The sequence below is a fragment of the Miscanthus floridulus genome, unplaced genomic scaffold (genome assembly GCF_019320115.1).
Source record: "Miscanthus floridulus cultivar M001 unplaced genomic scaffold, ASM1932011v1 fs_475_4_5, whole genome shotgun sequence".
In the NCBI taxonomy this organism is placed as follows: domain Eukaryota; kingdom Viridiplantae; phylum Streptophyta; class Magnoliopsida; order Poales; family Poaceae; genus Miscanthus; species Miscanthus floridulus.
The window spans coordinates 460-21,275 of NW_027096809.1; the positions used below are offsets into that span (position 1 = coordinate 460).

Sequence of the window (20,816 nt, forward strand, 5' to 3'; positions counted from 1 at the left end):
TGCTAGTCCCGGTTGGGAAACCGGGAGTAGAGCTAGTTCCCAATTGGGACTAAAGCTCATTTCTGTAGTAGTGTCGGGTACCACGCAAATAATGTGATTTTTGACAACTCTGCAACAATGTAAATTGATCCAGACAATGTTAATATAACTTTTGAAGAAAGAACCGAAGCGACAACCTCAGAAAACTAAACAAAAAATATCCTGCCCATCGTCTCTACTCGTCTGATGCAACTATTTTGGGTCGAGACTGAGGTCTACTCTTCCTTAGAAGGGTCAACAACATGCCCAGCAAAGACAACGGCACCAGACGTCTCCACGATGAAGAAGGCGAACGGGTGATCGGCGACGAAGTTCACCGGCTTCGGCGGTGGTGGGTAGTCATCAAACATCAAGTAACCCATATCATCGTCCGACTCCACGGTGACGGCGGCCGCCTCGCTCCCCTCCTCGTTCGTCTCGATAACCGCCTTGTGGATGACCCTGTTGACATGCACGCGCCGCTTGTCTTCTTCAAGGAGCAAGTCGCCCATATTCACCTTCTTTCTATCTAAGGGCAGATGAAGGCCTAGATGTTTAAGGTCGTCTTCTATGGCTCTCTCAAAGCTCAGCTTGAACTTTGGCAGCCGGAACTGGCCGACGGGGACATACTCCTTGGGTAGGTGGTCGTGCAGGAACGCCGGGGAGACGCAATCTTCTCCACGATGTTTCGCAGACCCTTCTTGCCGTCGGGGAGGAAGACGGACATGTAGAACCTGGGCAGGCTGTCGTAGAGCTTCCAGTTGTACTGGTTCATCATCTCGTAGGCCAGCTTGAGTACCTTGAACCCGGAGTGCCAGGCGATGCACTGGTAGGACCAGCTCTGCAGGAAGGGCACCTCCACGGAGCTCCCGTCCAGGCGGTGGAACTCACGGTCGACGGTGTTCTCCTTCTTGAATGGGTTGCGCCACTCCCCCTTGAGGTAGATGGCATTGGCGATGACGTGCACGGTGTCAGCGTTGTCGTCATCGTCGGGGTTGAACACCTGGGCGTTGATCTGCTTTCTTGTGGCCTTGGTTATCCAAGCGCACTGGTAGAAAACAGACCTTTTATCTCGGCACTATCTTTAGAGTTACTCCTAGCATTTTTTGAACCCGGGAGTGAAGGAGATTTAATCCAGCTATACCCTCGAGCCGGGAGTAAAGGTCGCTGCCCAACGCTGCTGGCTCGACAGGCAAACCTTTAGTCCCGGTTAGAGGCTATAACCGGGACTAAAGATCGACATTTAGTCCCGGCTAGAGCCACTAACCGGGACTAAATGTTTAGTCCCGGCTGCAGGCGTTAGCTGGGAATAAATATTGCTCTTTGTTCCTGGTTATAACCTCTAACCGGGAATAAAGCTTCCGCCAGTAGTTATTAAAAAAAAACAAATAGTTTTCGTTTATTAGTTTCATTTATATTCTTTTTTTAAGTATACTTTGATTTTTAGAGCCTTTTGTTGAAAAAATAGTTTTAGATTTTAGGGGAAAATTATAATTTTCACACATAAGTTTTTAAGTTTCATTTTACCGTATTTCACAGAGATATATAGAACCTTTCGTCGAACCCTATCTATACACCTAAGTTCTCTGGGATTCTGAGGTCCATGTGCTTTCTAGTGCCGGATTGGTCTCAAACTTTTTCTCAAGACTGCAAATGCCCTATGTGAGGCCACCGCCAAATTTGAGATTTTTCTGAGCTGGTTTGGTGCTTTTTGCACTTTAATTGAATTTCCACGCGAATTCACCGATTAATTATACGTTGAACTGAGTCCACCCCAAAAGATCCGGAATGGTGCCAAACTTTGCCAAATGGTTTCTTGTGCCCTAGGTGACAAATCTCTGTGGAGGTCGACGCAAAATTCTAGTGTTTTCAATCTATAATTCACCGTATTTCGTCTCACGCGGCACAAAGAAAAATGTAATAATAAAAATAATTATCAGAAAAACCTAAGATCTTGTGTGGGCCCATATTTTGGGGATAAATGACTGCCAAAAAAATTTTAAGCCATTTCGACATAGGCGGAGTCGACGTGCTTCACAGAGGTATATAGAACCTTTCATCGAACCCTACCTATACACCTAGGTTCTCTGGGATTCTGAGGTCCATGTGCTTTCCAGTGCCGGATTGGTCTCAAACTTTTTCTCAAGAATGCAAATGCCCTGTGTGAGGCCACCGCCAAGTTTGAGATTTTTCTGAGCTGGTTTGGTGCTTTTTGCACTTTAATTGAATTTCCGCGCGAATTCACCGATTAATTATACAATTATTGATGAAGAACTTAAAGATTTACGTTAAAATGATGTGAAAACAAATTTCCTGTCGAAAACCAATAGATTTAATGATTTTAATTAAAGTCTATATTTTTGCATTAACGAAAATAGTGATTATTAGTTGCATTATGTTCAATATTTATAATTAAAAAGACAATAGCTTAGGTCACATATTTTTCTTGTGTGCAGTAAATCAAAATAAATTTTATTACTTTTTTAAAAAAATATTATGCCTAGTATTTAATTTACTAAGCAAATAATAAGAATTTAACATTTAAATAAAAAGAAATATATATAATACACTAACCAACCAAAAAACGGGCGCGAAGTGAATTTTTTAGCCCCCTTTAGTCCCGGCTTCGATCACGACCCAGGACGAAAGGTGGGCTGCATTTGGCGGCCCGCCAAAAATTACCTTTAGTCCCGGCTGGTTATTGGAGCCGGGACTAAAGGTGGACCTAGTCCCGGCTGATGGTTGGAGCCGGGACTAAAGGTGACCTTTAGTCCTGGGCAGTGTTAGGAGCCGGGACTAAAGGTCCCTCTCCTATATACGCCAGCTCCCTTGTCTTCCTCCTCTCACTTCTCGTCTTCGACTTCATCGTCATCAGCGAGCGCGCCGCCGCCAACCGCCGCCGATTCGGCTCCCCATCACTAGATCGTGGATTCCGGCCACCCCGACGCCGCCCTCCTCGCCGGAGCAGCCCCCAACACCGCGCCCGTCACCGGCCTCCCCACGCGCGGCCCCCACGTCGGCCTCCCCACCGACGGCGCCCCCCCCCCCCCCCCCGCAGGCACTCCACGACGCCGGCGCGCGCCTCCCCACCGACGACGCCCCCCTGCGGGCACTCCACGACGCCCGCGCGCCGCCTCTCGCCAGCCCTGCACGACGCCCCGTGCGCGCTGCCTCTCGCCGCGGCCCACGCCGGCCTCCACGCGCCACCGGCCTCCCCACCAACGGTGGCCCCCCGCGGGCACACTCCACGCGACGCCGACGCTCGCCTCCCCGGCCACCGACGCTGGCCGGTCGCCCTGCGCAGGCAACCGCCCCCGGCCGACATATAAGTATATATAATTATTTATAAATTTTATTTTTTATATATATGAAATGTATATGGAAGTATATGAAATTATATGTATGAAATGTATAAATTTATGTTATATATAATACTAAATTTCATTTTATATTTATGAAATTATATGTATGAAATGTATAAATTTACAAGTATAATACTAATTAAATTTCATTTTATATGTATGAAATTATAATAATGGGTTATATATATATATATATATGAAATGTATAAATTTATATTTATATCTATGAAATGTGTATGAAATTATATGGCTAAACCCTAAACCACCCTATATATATGTAATCCATTAAAATTATATATATGACATGTATAATTTTTACTTAGGAAAAAATCTATTGTGGAGTATGAAAAAAATTATATATCTATGAAATGTCTATGAAACCCTAATTGCATAATTATTGTTTTATAATTGTTTAGGCTCTCTATGGCCGACCCGAGAGACGATGACCTGGAGGCGGAAATGATGGATATTACCAACGCCGGCACTAAACATTATGCCGATGTTGATAATGACCAGCTGGAAGACGACGGAAGTTAATACTTGAATCTCGATCATATTGTTGAGGAAGTTGTTCATGAAGATAATTCTGGCGAGGTATATATTTCTCAATATCTAGCTCTCATTTATTTATTATGCATACATGTAGCCCACTGGATCGACCTTCGTTTTATAATACTTTTTGTGTTTCTATGCGTACATAGCCGTCTGGATCGACGACGACGACGGGGAACACAAAGAATGTTCGAGGGGCCAAAAAGCCGTTGGAAGGCCGCTACATCATCTCAGAATTCAACGTGGCTACAGGCGAACCACTAGGACAATATGCACAGAAATTCATGTACCACTGTGGGTACCTTGTAAGGGACAAGCTCCCGATCAATGCCCGTGAATGAAAAAAAAATAACAATGCTCCTCATATTAGTTATGTCTCGGATAAGGACAAGGAGCTGATTTGGCAAGATGTTCTTGCACATTTCACGCTCCAAACAGATGATTATCATGAAGACATCACCCACGAAAGGTTGACGGAGCGAGTTAGGCACTGGACAATGAAGAAGATGGCCACCCAATTCTAATCTTGGAAGAAGCAATTGTACAAATCATACGTCAAGAAGAACAAGACTCCAAATTGGAATGATAAGGGCCCAATCGCGAAGGCAAGGCCCTACTGGGAGGAATTTGTACAGTACAAGACATCAGAAGAGGATGCAGAATGGGCGAGAAGGAACCAAGAGAATTCTAGACAAAAGCAATACCACCATAACATGGGATCAGGTGGCTACGCGACTTCCGTTCCCAAGTGGCAAAAAATGGAAGCAGACCTTATTGCCAAGGGGGTCGTACCTGAATCAGCACCGTGGCCTGAACGCACAAAGCGTTGGTTTTTAGGTCATGGGGGAGGATTGGACCCAGTCACCGGGAAGCTTGTCCATGGCACAAAACTCGAAAGAGCAACAGAAAGGTTGATTCAAATTCTAAAAGCTAGAGATAGTGGACTATTCCAGCCCAACAGAGAGAAAGATGAACTGACATATTCCATCGGGACTGCTGAGCATTGTGGACGAACTAGAGGCAAAGGGGCCGTTCCGTGGGTGCAAGGTTTCCCTGAATGGATCGATTCGTACAGAAGCCACCAGAGACGAAAGGATGAGGAGGCAGAGAGGATCCGCATCTTGCAGCAATATGTTATTGAGTCACGGGAAGCGGTGCTTGAATCACAAAGGCGAGAAAAAGAAATGCAAGTGAAAGTGCAAGAGGAAGTTGCAAGGCAAGTGCAAATACAATTGAGTGCCCACGGGATTACAACAGCTCGGGGAATCAACATTAGCTCCGATCAGTTGAGAAGCAGTTGTGCTTCTACGGAGCTGCCTGATGCCATAAAAGATGCAGAGCTGCGCTTCCCCGTGGATGACGTCACTGATCCTTTTACATCATGTGAGCTGCACATTCCAAAAGATAATGGCACAGTGAAGGTGGCTATTGGTGTTGTAAACCCTATCGACCGTACCAAGACACCAAGAATCCATGGGGCAGTAGTACCAGCTGGATATGCTACCGTCTCGGTGGATAAAGCTATTGAAGGTTTTAGCGATGTGCCTCTTGACATTCATGGAGGTGATGGGGAGAAGACCGTGGGAGAAGCAGAGAAGGCATTCATTGCATGGCGCAAGCGCTACATCAATATTCCTGGGAAGCCGTTGCCGCACAATAGGTACGGATGAAAGTGAACGAAACAATTTTTTTATTAATTTTATATTGCCTCTTAAATAACAATTGACTCATTGTCTTCTGTACGCACACAGCAGGGCCTCCCCCAACCTAAGTCCAATAGTACAATCACCAGACCAGCATAGTGCTCCGGGCGGCGGTTACGATGGGGTAGAAGACAGGGCTGCATTCCCACCATCTCCAAGATGGTCTCCACCGCCGCCGCCACCGCCTCAAAGGTCTCCAACGCGCCCCCACCATCTCCAAGACGGTCTCCACCGCCGCTGCCACCGCCTCCAAGGCGTTCCCCAACGCCGCCTCGAAGGTCTCCAACGCCTGTTCCCCCACCTCCTCCCATGAACCAGGGAAGACGGCTGCAAACAAATAAGCCATCTGCCCCACCGGCGAAGACGACCAAGAAGGCCCCCGTGAAACCAAGGCCAGTTCCACAGAAATTGCCTGGTGAAATGAGTAAAGAGGAGTTACATGATGCGGTTAAAAAAACCGTTGAAGCATTCTTCTCAGGCACAGGGAAGAGGAAGCAGCAGGAGCAGAAGCACTTCCACCTACCTCCAGCTAAACTAAGGCGGATGGTGGAAGCTGAGCAGAAAAAGAGGCGGCAAGCTCGTAAGCCCTCGCCACCATCAGACTTTGACCGCACTCTTACCAAGATAATCAAGAAAGCTGCTAAAGCAGGGAAAACTGTTGCACAACTCGGAGAACAAGAATTGCAATCAGTCCCTCCTCTAGTTATTGCTAATGAATATGGTTCAAACATAGATATGCTGGATATGATGGAAATACCTGCTGATAAAGAAGTGGATATGGCGGAACTTGCTAACTTTTATGCTATGAGAGGTATCGACCTTGGTGATTTCCTCTTCGAAAGTGCGCCGGTAGCGGATGAATGGCAGAAATATGAGCATGGCAGGAGTCTATGGAATCCTAAGACCATCAATGAACTGGGTACACAATTGTTCAAGCTAAACACCTTGTACCTCGACGCGTGTCACCGGAAAGAGTTCTTTATTTCTGTCAGAATCAAAGACGACCATTGGTTCCGTGGCGATGACGTTATGTACATTGAGTTTGCTGAATTACACCAACTAGTCCACCAGAACTCTCTCGACAAGACTCTCATCAGCTGCTATTGTCTGTAAGTGATTCTTTCTACTAATTAATAATAAGTCGCTACGTACGTACATGTCTGTGTTTATTATCCTCACTCTATATATATAATGCAGGTTTGAGATGGGAGAGTGCAAAAAGAGAGGGTGTACTGATATTGGTTTCATTGATCCACATATCGTATTCGAAAACCCTAAACCCCAACCAACATGAAAAGCAGAAACGGAGGCCAATATCAAGATGTTCTTAGAGAAGCAACGTGACAAGAAATGTATACTCTTCCCCTATAACTTCAGGTAAGTGTTCATAATGTCGACGATCGTGTATCCATATATATATGTTCACTGTACCTGTTAGCTAATTAATGAGTGTTAATGGACATGGCAGTGAACACTGGATATTGATGGAACTCGATCTGGAGAAAGGTCATCTAGGCATCTGGGACTCGATGAGAAAAGAGCAAAAAGAGTTCCAAGAGATGATAGATATTATTCAGAGGTAATTGCAGTCTCACTAGCAAAACTATTCCAGTCTCTCTGCATGCAAATTAATGGTCCAAATATTTTTTATGTTATTTGGTAGTTGTTGGGAAAAGGTCTGTCAGGAACACCATATGAAACGCAAAGTGCCACTGAAAGTAGTGCTATACAAAGTAAGTACTATATACCTACCTTAGTTCAATTTCCCTATGCTCGGATGATGATGAATTTTTTTCTCGTAAAGTGGATTCTGCGGCAGCCCCAGGGGACCAATCTCTGTGGATACTATGTTTGCGAGTTCATGAGAGTGTGCTCAAAAAGAACTAGTCTAGAGGAAAAAAGGTAAGTGTACACATATATATATATTCTTCATATATATATATATATATATATATATATATATATATATATATATATTCGTGATAGATACAATTTATTTATCATTATTCTTGATACATATATATATATACTAATATAATTTTTCTTTATCTCATATCTCAAATTGAAGACTCGTTGGTTGAAGGAAAAAACCCTGGACACACACCATCTCAAAGCAATCCAAGAGACAATAAGTGGATTTCTAAATGATCAGGTCTTAACTCCCGGCGGCGAGTTTTACTATGACCCAAATATGTGATGATGAAAGCCAAATTTCATATTGATCCAAAGAACATGTGATGATGAAATGTACAATTAATGCAAACTTTACATGTGACGATGAAATGTAATATTATGTTTTAGTTTACTTGTGTTGCTTGCGTGCATTGATCGAGCGAAAACTTTACAGTACGCGCGCGTATACGTATATTACTTTGCAGCGAATAATGCGTATTCGAAAACCAAATTAAAACAAAAAAGAATCATCAATTGAAATAAGCAGGAAAAGAAAAAAAAAGACCATTTAGTCCCGGTTAGTAATACTAACCAGGAATAAAGGGGCCAGCCCAGACGCTGACGTAGCTACCTTTACCAACCGGAACTAAAGGTCCACTTCTATTCCCGGCTACTAAAGGGGTTGGCAGCCGGGAATAGAAGCTCTTTTTTTACTAGTGGCGTTGATCTGCTTTCTTGATTCTTTTGGCTTTATACACACAAGAAAAACACACCTTCAGATTTGATGTTAAGTGTTAGCTACATAAAGTACGTATATAGATTCACACACAAAACGTTTGACGAAGCAATTGAATTGGTAGATATATATCGAACATCAAGCATAGGCACGTTTTCATTTAGTTAGTAACCTCGTTTTGGAAGTCGACGGCCCAAGAGTTGCCCTTGAACGTCCCGACGATGGCGTCCACGTACGCGGGCCGGAGCGGCCACGCCTTGTCAGTCCACGTGCCGCAGGCAAACGAGATGCTGGGCCCGCAGATGTCGGCCTCGTCGGCGAGGACGCCGTCCACCACCGTGTCCCTCACGAACGCGGCGAGCTCCTCCAGCGACGGCGCGCCGGCGACGCGGAGAATCTCGTCGAGGGTGTCGCCCGCGGCGGCCGTCGACATCAGCGCCAGCGCGACGTGGATGGACAGCGGCGAGAAGACGAGGTTGTTGCCCGCCGCCGCGGCTTCTGAGGAGATGCGCTTGAGGAGGCGCGCGGCCAGCGCCGCCTGGCCGGCCAGGCAGGCGCTCGTGGCTTCCTTGCCCATGCCCGGCGCCATGGCCTTGTCGATCTGCTGGGTGACGTTCCGAAAACTTTACGCGAGTTGACGAGATGCTGTTGAATTTATATGGGCCGGAATCTGTTATGGAACGGGAGACCGATGAAAGCACGAGTTGACGAGTTGTCATGTTGCACGGCGCCCTTATTGCGTCCTCTATTGCACGATGGCCACGCCTTGAAAATAAAGGGCAAGTCTCAGTCCCTACCAAACAATGGTAAGTCACAGCCGTCGCCAGAATAGCAATCTTCCGTGGACAGAGTGCTGTGTCCATAACATGAACGGAACCAGAGTTCAGGAATCAGGATACTATTTAGGCCTTGTTCGGTTAAGGTGGATTAAGCTATATACAAATTAAACTATCAATCTGGCCAAGAATTCTTCCAGGTGACCGTTCCTCGTCACAGGCCCTCAGCAAAAACAAGAAAAAAGAAAAAAATAATAAGTCAGCTACATGTATCAATTACATACAGAGGCTGGAATATTACAGAAAACGCTTAGAGGCATGTGTCCATCCTGTCAGACGCGGCATCCCACTCCGCTTCTCCTATATTCGTCCGCCTCTCATAAAAAACATTCCTGACTCCGCCTCGTGCCGCCTCGGCTTCACCGCGTCGTGCGGCCGTCCGCCCGCCCCACTCCGCCGCGCCACCGCCGCCATCCCCCGCGACGCCCCCCTCAGCGCCTTTGTCCCCGCAGAGGAGGAATCCTCTGCCAAGGTACGCTGCCAGTCGCCCCACCGACTGATGCTGGTGCTGGACTCGATCGCCGGTCGACACCTCGCCCTCCGCCTCCAAGCTCCATGCAGGTGCTCGGTGACTACAACGGCGCCTCTGTCCCCGCCACACCATGTCGTGCTCCGTCCACCGCCACGCCTAGGCCAGGTGCCAGGAGAAGAGGCTGTCGCAGGCCAGGCGCACGCGCAACTGGCTGCTGCTAGGCCGCACCACCATCCTCGGCCGTCGGTGGCCGGAACCGACGTCGTTCCCCGCTCTGCTATGCGCCCCACGGAAGAAGGGTGAAAAACGCATATTGCAAGCATACATTCCAAGTGTTTCATGTTATTTTAGAGGTATGTTGCAATTGTTTCAGATGGATGTTGCAGTAGTAGATCGGGATGTTGCATATGTTGCAATGGTTGTACATGTATGTTGCAAGCTTCTGTTCTCAATGTTTCATCTTTTTCGACGTATGTTGCAATGTGTTTATCTGGATGTTGCATATGTTTTCACACATATGTTGCAAGTGTTTTATCTGAATGTTGTGTATGTTTTGCAATAGTTTCAAGTGTTTTTCAGGTGTTTTTGCAAGTGTTTCAGACGTATATTTCAAATGTTTCATTGTCTTTAAACGTATGTTGCAATTGTTGCATCTGGATGTTTTAAAACTAGATCGGGTGCTGCATCTCCCTACTCGTCTTCTACTGCCTCGCCTTGGTGTTAAGCGCGGAAAGCGAGGGCAGGCGGAGGCGGTCCCGCTGACACGAGTGGTGCCCACGTACATGCACGGGCACACGACGACATGCAACATGCAACAGCAGGAGGCGAGCAGGTGTGGGCAAGCGCAGCAGACAAGGCGTGGGCGGGCAGGCGCAGCGGCGCAAGTGCAGTAGGCTGAGGCAGGCACAGCGGCGCGGGCATCAGAACGGAGGGCTAGCGTCTGGACGTCCGGGCGCTAGCCACGCCCGAAATATTAATACATATTCCCTTTTCTAAAAAAATAGACGAATAACTAAAATTCGTGAATTTTGGCAATTTTTGGATCTTCCGATATAAAAATGTCAAACTAGGGTTAGAACTTATAGGATCTTAATTGTCTTGGTCACCCTTAGAACAACTACAATTTAGAGATTAAGATTTCTTAGGTTCGTACCTTTGTGTGCGGATGAAGCCGATCCACCACTGTGAGCTGATGGTGTAGCAGGCATCCTCGTTGTAGACCTGCGGTTTACAACATCAAAGCTCAGTGTAGACTCGTGGTTCACGTCATCTTCTCATTAGGTCGCCAGTGCAGAGCGGTGGCGGGCTCCCGGTCAGTTATAGCACTCCCTAGATCGAGTTAGTGTTAGGAGTGTCGGACGCGTGGCTAAGCTCATGGGAAACGTTGGTTTCCATGATGCACCGAGCCTCCCATTTAAGTTATTGTGATGTGTAATAGGGACCGTAAGCATGAGTTGGTTGTACGTCCTCTATCAGGGCGCTTGAGTGGCTAGGACTTGGTCCTTTAGGCCTTGTCGCGAGAGATTATTCCAACATTAATCCTCCTCTAGTCTAATACATATAACCACTCTTCAATGAAACAACACACCAAGACCAAAGAATTACAATATATTAGTTAAGTGCTATTGAACTCAGTGACTACAGTTCACCATTCCATATCTCAAAATGATCAATCTTAATCTTTTAGAGAGATGGTTGCATTAATGGTCCCCTTTTACTAGAGTCGAAGGTTTGCCAATAAACACATTCTGGCCATATGATACTTAAATATTTGGATGGTAAGCTTTTAAGTTAGCTGATCTGCGAGCATTTCTTTTGTAAAGGGCGTACCCAGTGCAGAGAGCTCTCGCTCTATACACTACGGGAAACAGTGCCTTTGCCGAGTGCCGCAAGCTTTGCCGAGTGGCAAACCACGGGCACTCGGCAAAGAGGTTCTTTGCCGAGTGCCAGATTAAGCACTCAGCAAAGATCTCTTTGCCGAGTGTCTGGCACTCGGCAAATAGAAGCACTCGGCAAAGGGGATCTTTGCCGAGTGCCTGGCACTCGGCAAAGAGGGGCACTCAGCAAAGGGGGGCCTGGACAAACGGCATCCGTGGCCGTCCCTTTTGCCGAGTGCCCTGCCGTTAGGCACTCGGCAAAGGAGCCACCTTTGCCGAGTGCCAAGCACTCGGCAAAGGCCTGCCACGTGGTACGATTAGGGTCGGCCAGGGCGACAGCCTTTGCCGAGTGCCACGTGCGCCGGCTCTCGGCAAAGGCCTCTTTGCCGAGTGCCACCGCTGGCACTTGGCAAATAGTATTTTTTTTTGTTTTTTTCTTCCCAATTTTTTTCTGGGGCCTTGATACAGTAAATAAATCTCAACTTCAAAACTTGGGACAATTTTGACTTTTTGTGCTATATTTCTTCAATTATTTTTGTTTCGTTGAATTTTTCCGACAATTCCAAATTTGAACTACAGGTACATGAAATAATGGAATTTGTTCATTCAAAAAATGGTATTCATGATGTTCGGCGTATGTTGAGGCCGTATCCAGGACCTCGCATGAAGTTACGACCATGTTAGTGTCATAACATGACGAGTTACCTGCGGGAAAAGTGTTTTTAAATTATATAAAATCCAAACGAAGTCCAAAAATGACGAAACTTGTCGAGGTGTGTTGTCATCGCATGTGGAGGCTGTGGTAAAAAATTGAGAAAGTTTAGAGCAAGTTGTGACGTCGGATGCCTAAAACCCAGACATCTCCACATGTGATCACTGTGATCATGAATACCATTTTTTGAATGACCAAATTCCATTATTTCATATACATGCAGTTCAAATTTGGAGTAGTCGGAAAAATTCAACGAAACAAAAATAATTAAAGAAATATAGCACACAAACTCAAAATTATCCCAAATTTTGAAGTTGAGATGTAATTACTGTATCAAGACCCCACAAAAAAAATAGGAAGAAAAAAACAAAAAAAATATTAATTTGCCGAGTGCCAGGGGTGGCACTCGCCAAAGGGGTCCTTTGCCGAGTGTCGGCCACGTGACACTCGGCAAAGGCGAGCCGGCCTGGCAGGCCCTGAGCCTGCCACGTGGCAGCTCTTTGCCGAGTGCCAGGTCGGCTGGCACTCGGCAAAGATGGCGTCTTTGCCGAGTGCGAGCCGATCTGGCACTCGGCAAATCCTTTAACCTAAAGGCCGACACGGGCCGGCCCAACCCCCACTCCTCACTCCTCACTCCTCCCTCGCGCCGCCAGCCGCTACGCCCGCCGCCAGCCCTCCCGCCGCTGCCGCCCCTTCCTCCGACGCGCCCGCGAGCAGCCGGCCGGCTGGCCCGAGCTCCCCCGCCCGCCCCGCATCCCCCGGCCGCCGCGCCCCGAGCTCCGCCCCGCGCTGCCCAGAGATCCCTTCTCCTCCTCTCCACCGTGGAATTTTCGTGGTCCCGTTCTCCATCTACTGCAGGCGTGGATCGTGGCAGTGGAAGCTCCCTCCTTGAGCATAGAGCACCCTGCCGTCCATCCGGTCAAGAAGACTTGACCACATCCCTGCAGCCGCCGCGGATGCGCCCGTCCATCCTGACAGTACGCAGCGGCGCTGAGGTATGCTCCCTATCCTCTGCTAGATCCACGAGGTACACTGTAGCTCCAGATTTCCATGTATGTTGATGCTAGTCTAAGATTATTTCCTAGGAATGGCCATGATAGTATAAGAGAGCAGTGATGGCTGGTTCTTTGTGGTCCATGCACTACCTTATTGATTAATTAGAACAAAATCTTAGCTTAATTACCTGCAACTTCTTCCTCGTCTTATTGGTTAGTGTGATTTAACTTTATTACTAGATACTAATGCTATCAGCTTTATAATTATGGAGAGAAAAAATGATAGCTCACTTACTCTTGCACTGAACCTGCCAGTTCTGTTCTGTTGGAACTGAACTTAAGAATAAACAGTCTGTTATTCCTGTTCTTTGTTACAAATAACTTGTGGATTTGTTTCTGTTAGACAGGCTATTAGGGGCCTAGCTATGTTTAAGCTGTGGGTGGGCTTAGGCCCATGCACTTAGGGTTGCTGCTGCCTATAGCTTTGGCGCACCTTGTGGTTGCCTGTAACCCTGTATATATGCATATGTATCATGTACTTGACAATCATCAATCTAATCCCACGCAATATTCTCTGCTTTTACAGTTTCTGTTTGACATGTTGTAAACTAAGCTCTTGTCTATCTTGGGCTCTATTTTATTGGACGAATATTTTTTATTCTTGGTCTGCTTTCTATTTTTCTTGAATCCGGATACAGTTTTATCAAGCTTTATTTAGAAGTAAAGGTGTTCTCTTTATTATATAACTTAAATGTAACATTCAATTTGTATCATATTCTATTGAATAATAACTGCAAACCAGATTACACTGTTATTTGTTCAGCACAATAAGAACAGAGAAATAAATATATCATGCATATAGAGCGTCCTTGTATTGCACTGCTATTCCACAAACTGATACAAACTATTTTGCACGCTACATAGATACATACATCATAAGCATACCTCCAGTGTTATAGTAGATTTTAAAATACTGAAACCCATACTAATGCAAGCATAGCTAGGAAGTACAAGTACTGCCAAATCTGCTAGGCAGATAGCTGAGTGACCTGACCTATATAGATGTATTCCTTCAGGCTTCAATAGTGAGGGCCTTATTTACCGTAACCAAATAGTGGAGCCAACATCATGGTTTCTTCATATTCTATCACATCATGGTTTCTTGATCTTCCATCTTCCAGAATACCTCAGGATATTTGTAGTCCCACATAGCAGGTGATGGTAGATGACAGGGGATACTGCTACATGTCTTCTCATTTCCTTCAGCAATCTCTCTGTATTCACCTAAATTTAGTAACTGAGAGAAGTTACTATCTAGAAAAACTTCAGATCAAACCTGTTCCCCCACCGAGCATGGAGCTCAATAATAAGGCGTTCTTCTTGTGGTGACATGCGGCCATGCTTAAGGCTAGGATGAAGGTAGTTCACCCACCGCAGGCGGCAGCTCTTTCCTGTCCTGTTGAGGCCTGCATGAACATAGAGATTGTATAGTATGAAGAGGACTGGTTAGACAGGAAGACATTTATGTTTGCGACTTTGCGCTAAGGATAGCAAAATAGCTACCTAAGTTGCAGTTCGCCAACCTCTCAAACCCCGCCGCGGCCCTTGCTATATTCTTGATATTTGGTTAATGCTTTTCTCCCTTTTCCTTAGAATGATTCATATCCTTGTTTTCCTATTGCTGTCTTTTGGGTTGCAGATTTTTTATAAGTCAGAAATTATAAATATAAACTCAGAAATTATCTACCTGCATCTCTAATGAGCCAAATCCACCTTCTGAATCTAGAATATTTTCTTGTTTTGCAGAGAAGAGCGGATCTGGAGTAGCCCCGCGCCGTGCCAGTCTGCCTGCATAGCGTCGCCTCACCACAGCACCGCCACCCTAGGTATAACCCCTGTACCCGTACCTTGGTCGTAGATCTCGTCACCCAGTTAGGCGTCTCCCGTCCGAAAGAGATACGGTCGGAGGTATGTAGGTCTTTGCATATCTGCGACCGTATCTATTTCGGATTGTCCACGTTTTTTGGATAGCCCGCGGATGCGTAGATGAGTTAGCTTCCATGGTCTACTCCCGTCTGAGTCGGAGTTTCGGTAGCACCTCCCCGTGTTCTCCGGATACACACTCTCCCTGCGAGGACGTGTATCGAGAGAACAACGGGGAGGTGCTGCCAAAATTCTGACTCGAACGGGGGCAGAACATGGAAGCTAACCCATCTACGCATCCACGGGTGGGATTAGGACCTATCCTTCACCTATTAGATGGTAGGAACGCCGTGTAGATGCAAATACTGGTTTTATTACTCGCTTACATTGGCGCATGACAGAGGATGGCTGACCGTGAGTGGATGTACATGGGTTTCGCAAGTAAGAGCTCTGAATGGGTTAGGGGGACCGATGCTTTCCTAGAGCATGCATTTGGCCTAGCTGCTAAAGGGTCGAGTCAGATGCCGTGTCCCTGCAGCAAGTGTAAGAACAAGAAAAAGAAACGAAAGCGTGCCGTGGGAGTAGATATTCACAATAACAGATTCGTTCCAAACTATACCCGCTGGATCCACCATGGTGAACACCATCGTATTAGGGAGGAGGTGGTGAGACCCCTCCTCGAGGAGTATGATGCAGATGCCGGGATGGCAGACTTTCATGAAGCATGGTTCGTTGAAGGAATGGAGGTGGAGGATGATCCAGAGGAAACCGCAAAGGCATTCTACACCATGATGGAGGCGGCATAGAAGCCCCTTCATGAGAAGACAATGGTTTCGCAACTAGATGCCATTTCACGCCTAATAGCGTTGAAGTCGCAATTGGGCATTAGTTGAGATGGCTTCGATCTCGTGTTGACAGTTCTTGGCAAACTGCTTTCGGATCCTCACACCCTGTTGAAGAACATGTACGAGTCACAGAGACTCCTTTGTGCACTTAAGATGCCGTATGAGGGGATCCAAGCTTGTCCGAAGGGGTGCGTCCTATTCAGGGGAGACCACAAGAAAGCAACACACTGTCCAAAGTGCAAAGCCTCTAGGTTTGTGAAGGTAGAAGGCAGTGATGGCAAGAAGAAACAGTCTAAGATCCCCGAGATGGTCTTACGGCACCTTCCTTTCCTACAGAGGATCCAACGGCTGTACATGATAGAGGAGTCCGCAAAACAAATGGCGTGGCACAAGAATGGCAAAAGATACAGTCCTGACAAGATGGTACACCTAGCGGATGGTGATGCATGGAAGCACTTCGATGACATGAATCCTGGCAAGGCTATGGAGGCTCAGAATGTACGCATAGCACTGGCAACAGATGGGTTCAACCCGTTTGGAATGATGGTAGCCCCGTACACTTGTTGGCCCGTGTTCATGATCCCCCTCAATCTTCCCCCCGGCGTCATGTTTGAACCCAGGAACGTGTTCTTGACGCTGATAATACCTAGACACCCGGGCAACAATATGGGTGTGTTCATGCAGCCAGTGTGGGATGAATTGCAACATGCTTGGGAAGAGGGGGTACTGACGTACGACCGAGCTACAAAGAGGAACTTCACAATGCATGTGTGGTACTAGTATTCAATGCATGACTTCCTGGCGTATGGCTTATTCAGCGCGTGGTGTGTTCACGGGAAGTTCCCTTGCCCAACATGCAAGGCAGATGTGATGTTCACCTGGCTGCACAAGGGTGGCAAGTATTCTTCTTTCGACAAACATCGTCAATTCCTGCCTGAGAACCATGAATTGAGATGAGATGAAAAGCACTTCATGAAAGGTGTTCAAGTCACCAACCCCATTCCTCAGGTTAAGAGCCCTGCCGAGGTCCTTGCCGAGATAGAGGCTCTCCAAATTGATGAAGTCAACGGTGGTTTTATTGGATATGGTAACGACCACATGTGGACTCATATATCGGGCTTGACTAGGCTCCCGTACTTCAAGCACCTTCTTCTTCCACACAACATCGATGTAATGCACACAGAAAAGAATGTTGCCGAGGCACTCTGGGCAACACTCATGGACATTGGTAAAAAGTCAAAGGACAACGTTAATGCTAGACTAGACGTGGAAAAGATTTGCGATAGACCAAAGCTAGTGATGAAGACCCCTGCGCCAGGCAAGAGATGGAAAAGGGGCCCGGCCGATTACATCCTGAAAAGGGCCGATAGGAAGGAAGTACTGCAGTGCATGAAGACGTTACAGTTCCTGGATGGGTATGCGGCAAATCTGAGTAGGGGAGTGAACTTGCAGACTATGAAAGTCTTAGGGATGAAGAGTCATGACTTCCACATATGGATTGAGCGGATCCTTGCTACGATGACCCGGGGATACCTCCCCGAGCTAGTGTGGCGCGTCCTGGCAGAGTTGAGCTTTTTCTTCCACCAGCTTTGTGCCAAGGAGTTATCTCGGGATGTTTGTGTTGACCTAGAGAAGGCTGCACCTCTGTTGCTCTGCAAGTTGGAGATGATATTTCCACCTGGCTTCTTCCTGTCGATGCAGCATCTGATTTTGCACCTACCGCGCGAGGCATGGTTGGGGGGCCCATGCAGGCCCGTTGGTGCTATTCAATCGAGAGGTGTCTAAAGCTTCTTCGGAAAAAGTGTAGAAATAAAGCCAAAATTGAGGCTTCCGTGGCAGAGGCATTCATTCTAGAGGAGGTGTCGACATTCACACAGGCGTACTATACTGAGAAACTTCCCAGCGTGCACAATCCAACCCCTCATTACAACGCCGATGAGAACTCATCGAACCTCAGCCTTTTCCAAGGGGATCTCAGAAGAGGAAGCGCAGGTACCAACAAGAAATTGACCCATGATGAGTGGCGCACTATCATGATCTACTTGTTGTTGAACCTTGATGAAGTGATTCCTTATCAGAAGTAAGTTCTCAATGAGCTTGTTACATACGCCGTGACTATCCTCCACCTATCGATCCGACCCCCTTGTCTCTTGTTTTTTCAGGGAATATATTAATGAACACTAGAGAGGCAATAGGGCTCCTACCGAGCAAGAAGAAGACCATCTTCTCAGACATGGTGTGCCCGATTTCATTTCCTGGTTCTCTACAAAGGTACCATCCAACTAACCTCGTTTGCTCCTAGAAGATTCCACTTTGCTCCTAGGAGCGAGTAATGTAATGATCTACCTGTCCTGACCTTGCAGGCCCGCACGAATGTGGAAATGGGTGATGAATTGAAATAGGTGGCCGGTGGCTTCTCCCGTAGGGTCAAGTCATTCACCGTTTATGATGTGAATGGCTATCGCTTTCGCATGAGAGCCTACGAGGAGAGTCGGGCCAACCTAAAAACCACGTGCAGCGGAGTTCGTACGCCCGGCATGGATGAGAAGGACTATTATGGCATAGTCGAAGAGATATATGAGCTCAAATTTAAGGGTGCCAAAGCTTTTAAGCTAGTGGTATTCAAATGCCATTGGTTCGATCCTGATGTCACGAAAAAAGACCTTAAGATTGGGCAAGTCAAAATTTGATAGGATTCCAACTATAAAGGAGACAATGTCTATATTGTGGCTAACCGACATGCCACGCAAGTGTATTACCTCCCATGGGCGTGCCAAAAAGATGAGAAGCTTGCGGGTTGGAGCCTTGTGCACTTGGTCTCACCACGCGGTAAAGCGGCTGTCCCAAATGATGATGATTACAACTTTGACCCAAACAAAGATGAGTTCTATCAACCTGAGGGGCTAGAAGGGAGTTTGGAGATAGACATTCTTTCGCTCATGGGCATGGAAGTAGACAACGACATCAATGAGGACGAGGGTGATGAGGTGCAGGATGCTGAGGACTTACGAATCCTTGAGCGATGGCAGATGGAGCGCGATGGAGTTGAGGACGATGTAGATGATGATGATGATGGAGATGATGAGGACGATGGAGATGATGCCCGACACTTAAGAGAGCTCGACAATATTGACAGTGATGACGACAATAGTGATGATGACAATAGTGATGACGACTACACGCTAGCCATATTGCCGTTCGCGGAGATAATTTCTAATTCATGTAATACTATATTATTATTATTATTACCTTGCAATTATGTTTCTTTACAAGTACTTGTCAGTTATTTATGCTAACTATTTTAATCATTGTCATTGCAGGCACTCAACAAAATGCCAGGCGGAAGGTGGCAGCGGCCGCATCGACAGGTCCGCTCGCAGTACTAGATTGTCCACGAGGAGCAGGCGATCGCCGCCGACAACGAGGAGGAGGAGCAGTTGGTGGAGCCGTCGACCAGTAGGGGGGGCAGCGGACGTCGCACGTCGATGAGGAGGCTGTAGTTTGAGGAGGCCCTGCAAGGGGGGACGACGACGACCGGTGACGGCGGCGGCGACGATGACGATGATGACGGGGGCGAGCCGACACCAGGCGAGACGGCTTCCTCAGGTTCGAGCAAGCCCTACCAGCGCGGGCCCTTGTCGCTCCCTGAGCCACAGCTGCTCCCTTCCTACCACCCGGTGATTCGACCTGTGGGTCAGACGTAAGTAACCATTGTTGATTTCACTACTTGTTCATATGACATGTTGAAAATCGAACTGCAGACTAACAATTGTTGTTAATGACTCGTGTAGTAGTTGGATGTTTGTGAGCGGAGGGAGCGGTTCATGCCATATCAATGGCATCTAGGGCCTGCTGATTAGGGAGTACTACCCTGGCTTCATCACCCACAAGGGTGAGGTACAGGCGCCCATGAAGTGGGAGCACTTCTCCAGCGTCACGGACTCCAATGGCGATACCCTTGCGGTGAAGATCAAGAGGGAGTTCTGGGTGAGTATTTTCATCGCACCGCATTTCTCAATACTACGCATTCGTTGGACGTTCTTGAAACAATGAAATGATACATGATGTCTGTGTGCAGGTCTTCTTCACGTGTGAGGAGGGGAGAGAGCAGCATGTGGTGCGAGTGCAGGAGGCGGTCTACAAAGATCGTCTCAAGGACCTATACCACGAGGCGCATCTCCAGTGCGTCATCAGCTACTACGCCGACGTGCTTGGCCAGGTGGTGAAGAAGCCGCAAGTCAGGGAGATGATACTCCAGAGGGAGACCAACCTCACAGAGGCGCAGTACATGCAGGTAATTAAGTAGGAAACATTCATTCTGATTCCTTCTGTGAAACATTCAATTCATCTTCTGGCATGTCAAATACTTGATGTCATGCAGATGTGTCCGGGGTGGTGCGACAACTACAAGGACTGCTGGGCGGCCATTGTGCGTGAGTGGACCACGAACGCGGCGTACCAGAGGTGCAGAGAACATCGGGAGGGCCGCCTGCAGATGCGAGGGGCACCACAACACCAAGGGAACTAGTCCCTCCCAGTGTTCATGGAAAGATGGGTATGCTTCTGTTGATCTATTAATTCTAGCGCTCAATTGTCATTACTTGTAACCATGTTTGTGTTTTCCTCGCAGACCCAGTCGCATGGTGGGCATGTCGTCAATGAGTTCACGGGGTACGCCCTTGCTCACAAGGGCAAAGCAACGGCGGCGGACAACGTCTACGACCCGGCGGACGGGCCCGACACGTACACCAACACAAGCGTCTACCCCAAGCTCACCGAGTACACCTCCGCGGCTCGCCAGCGCCATGGGGAGACGTTCGACCCCGCCACCGACCCCCTAGACACGGACCTCTTGATGAGGTTGGGAGGAGGGAAGCAGCACGGCCGGTACT

At 47.4% G+C, this 20,816-nt stretch overlaps 2 pseudogenes; one reads left to right on the top strand and one right to left on the bottom strand.

Moving 5' to 3' along the window:
* Nucleotides 1-254: 254 nt before the first annotated feature.
* On the bottom strand, nucleotides 255-8,853 carry LOC136531919 (putative serpin-Z8; annotated as a pseudogene).
* A 7,377-nt stretch (nucleotides 8,854-16,230) lies between these two features.
* Nucleotides 16,231-18,326, top strand: LOC136531920 (uncharacterized; annotated as a pseudogene).
* Nucleotides 18,327-20,816: the final 2,490 nt, after the last annotated feature.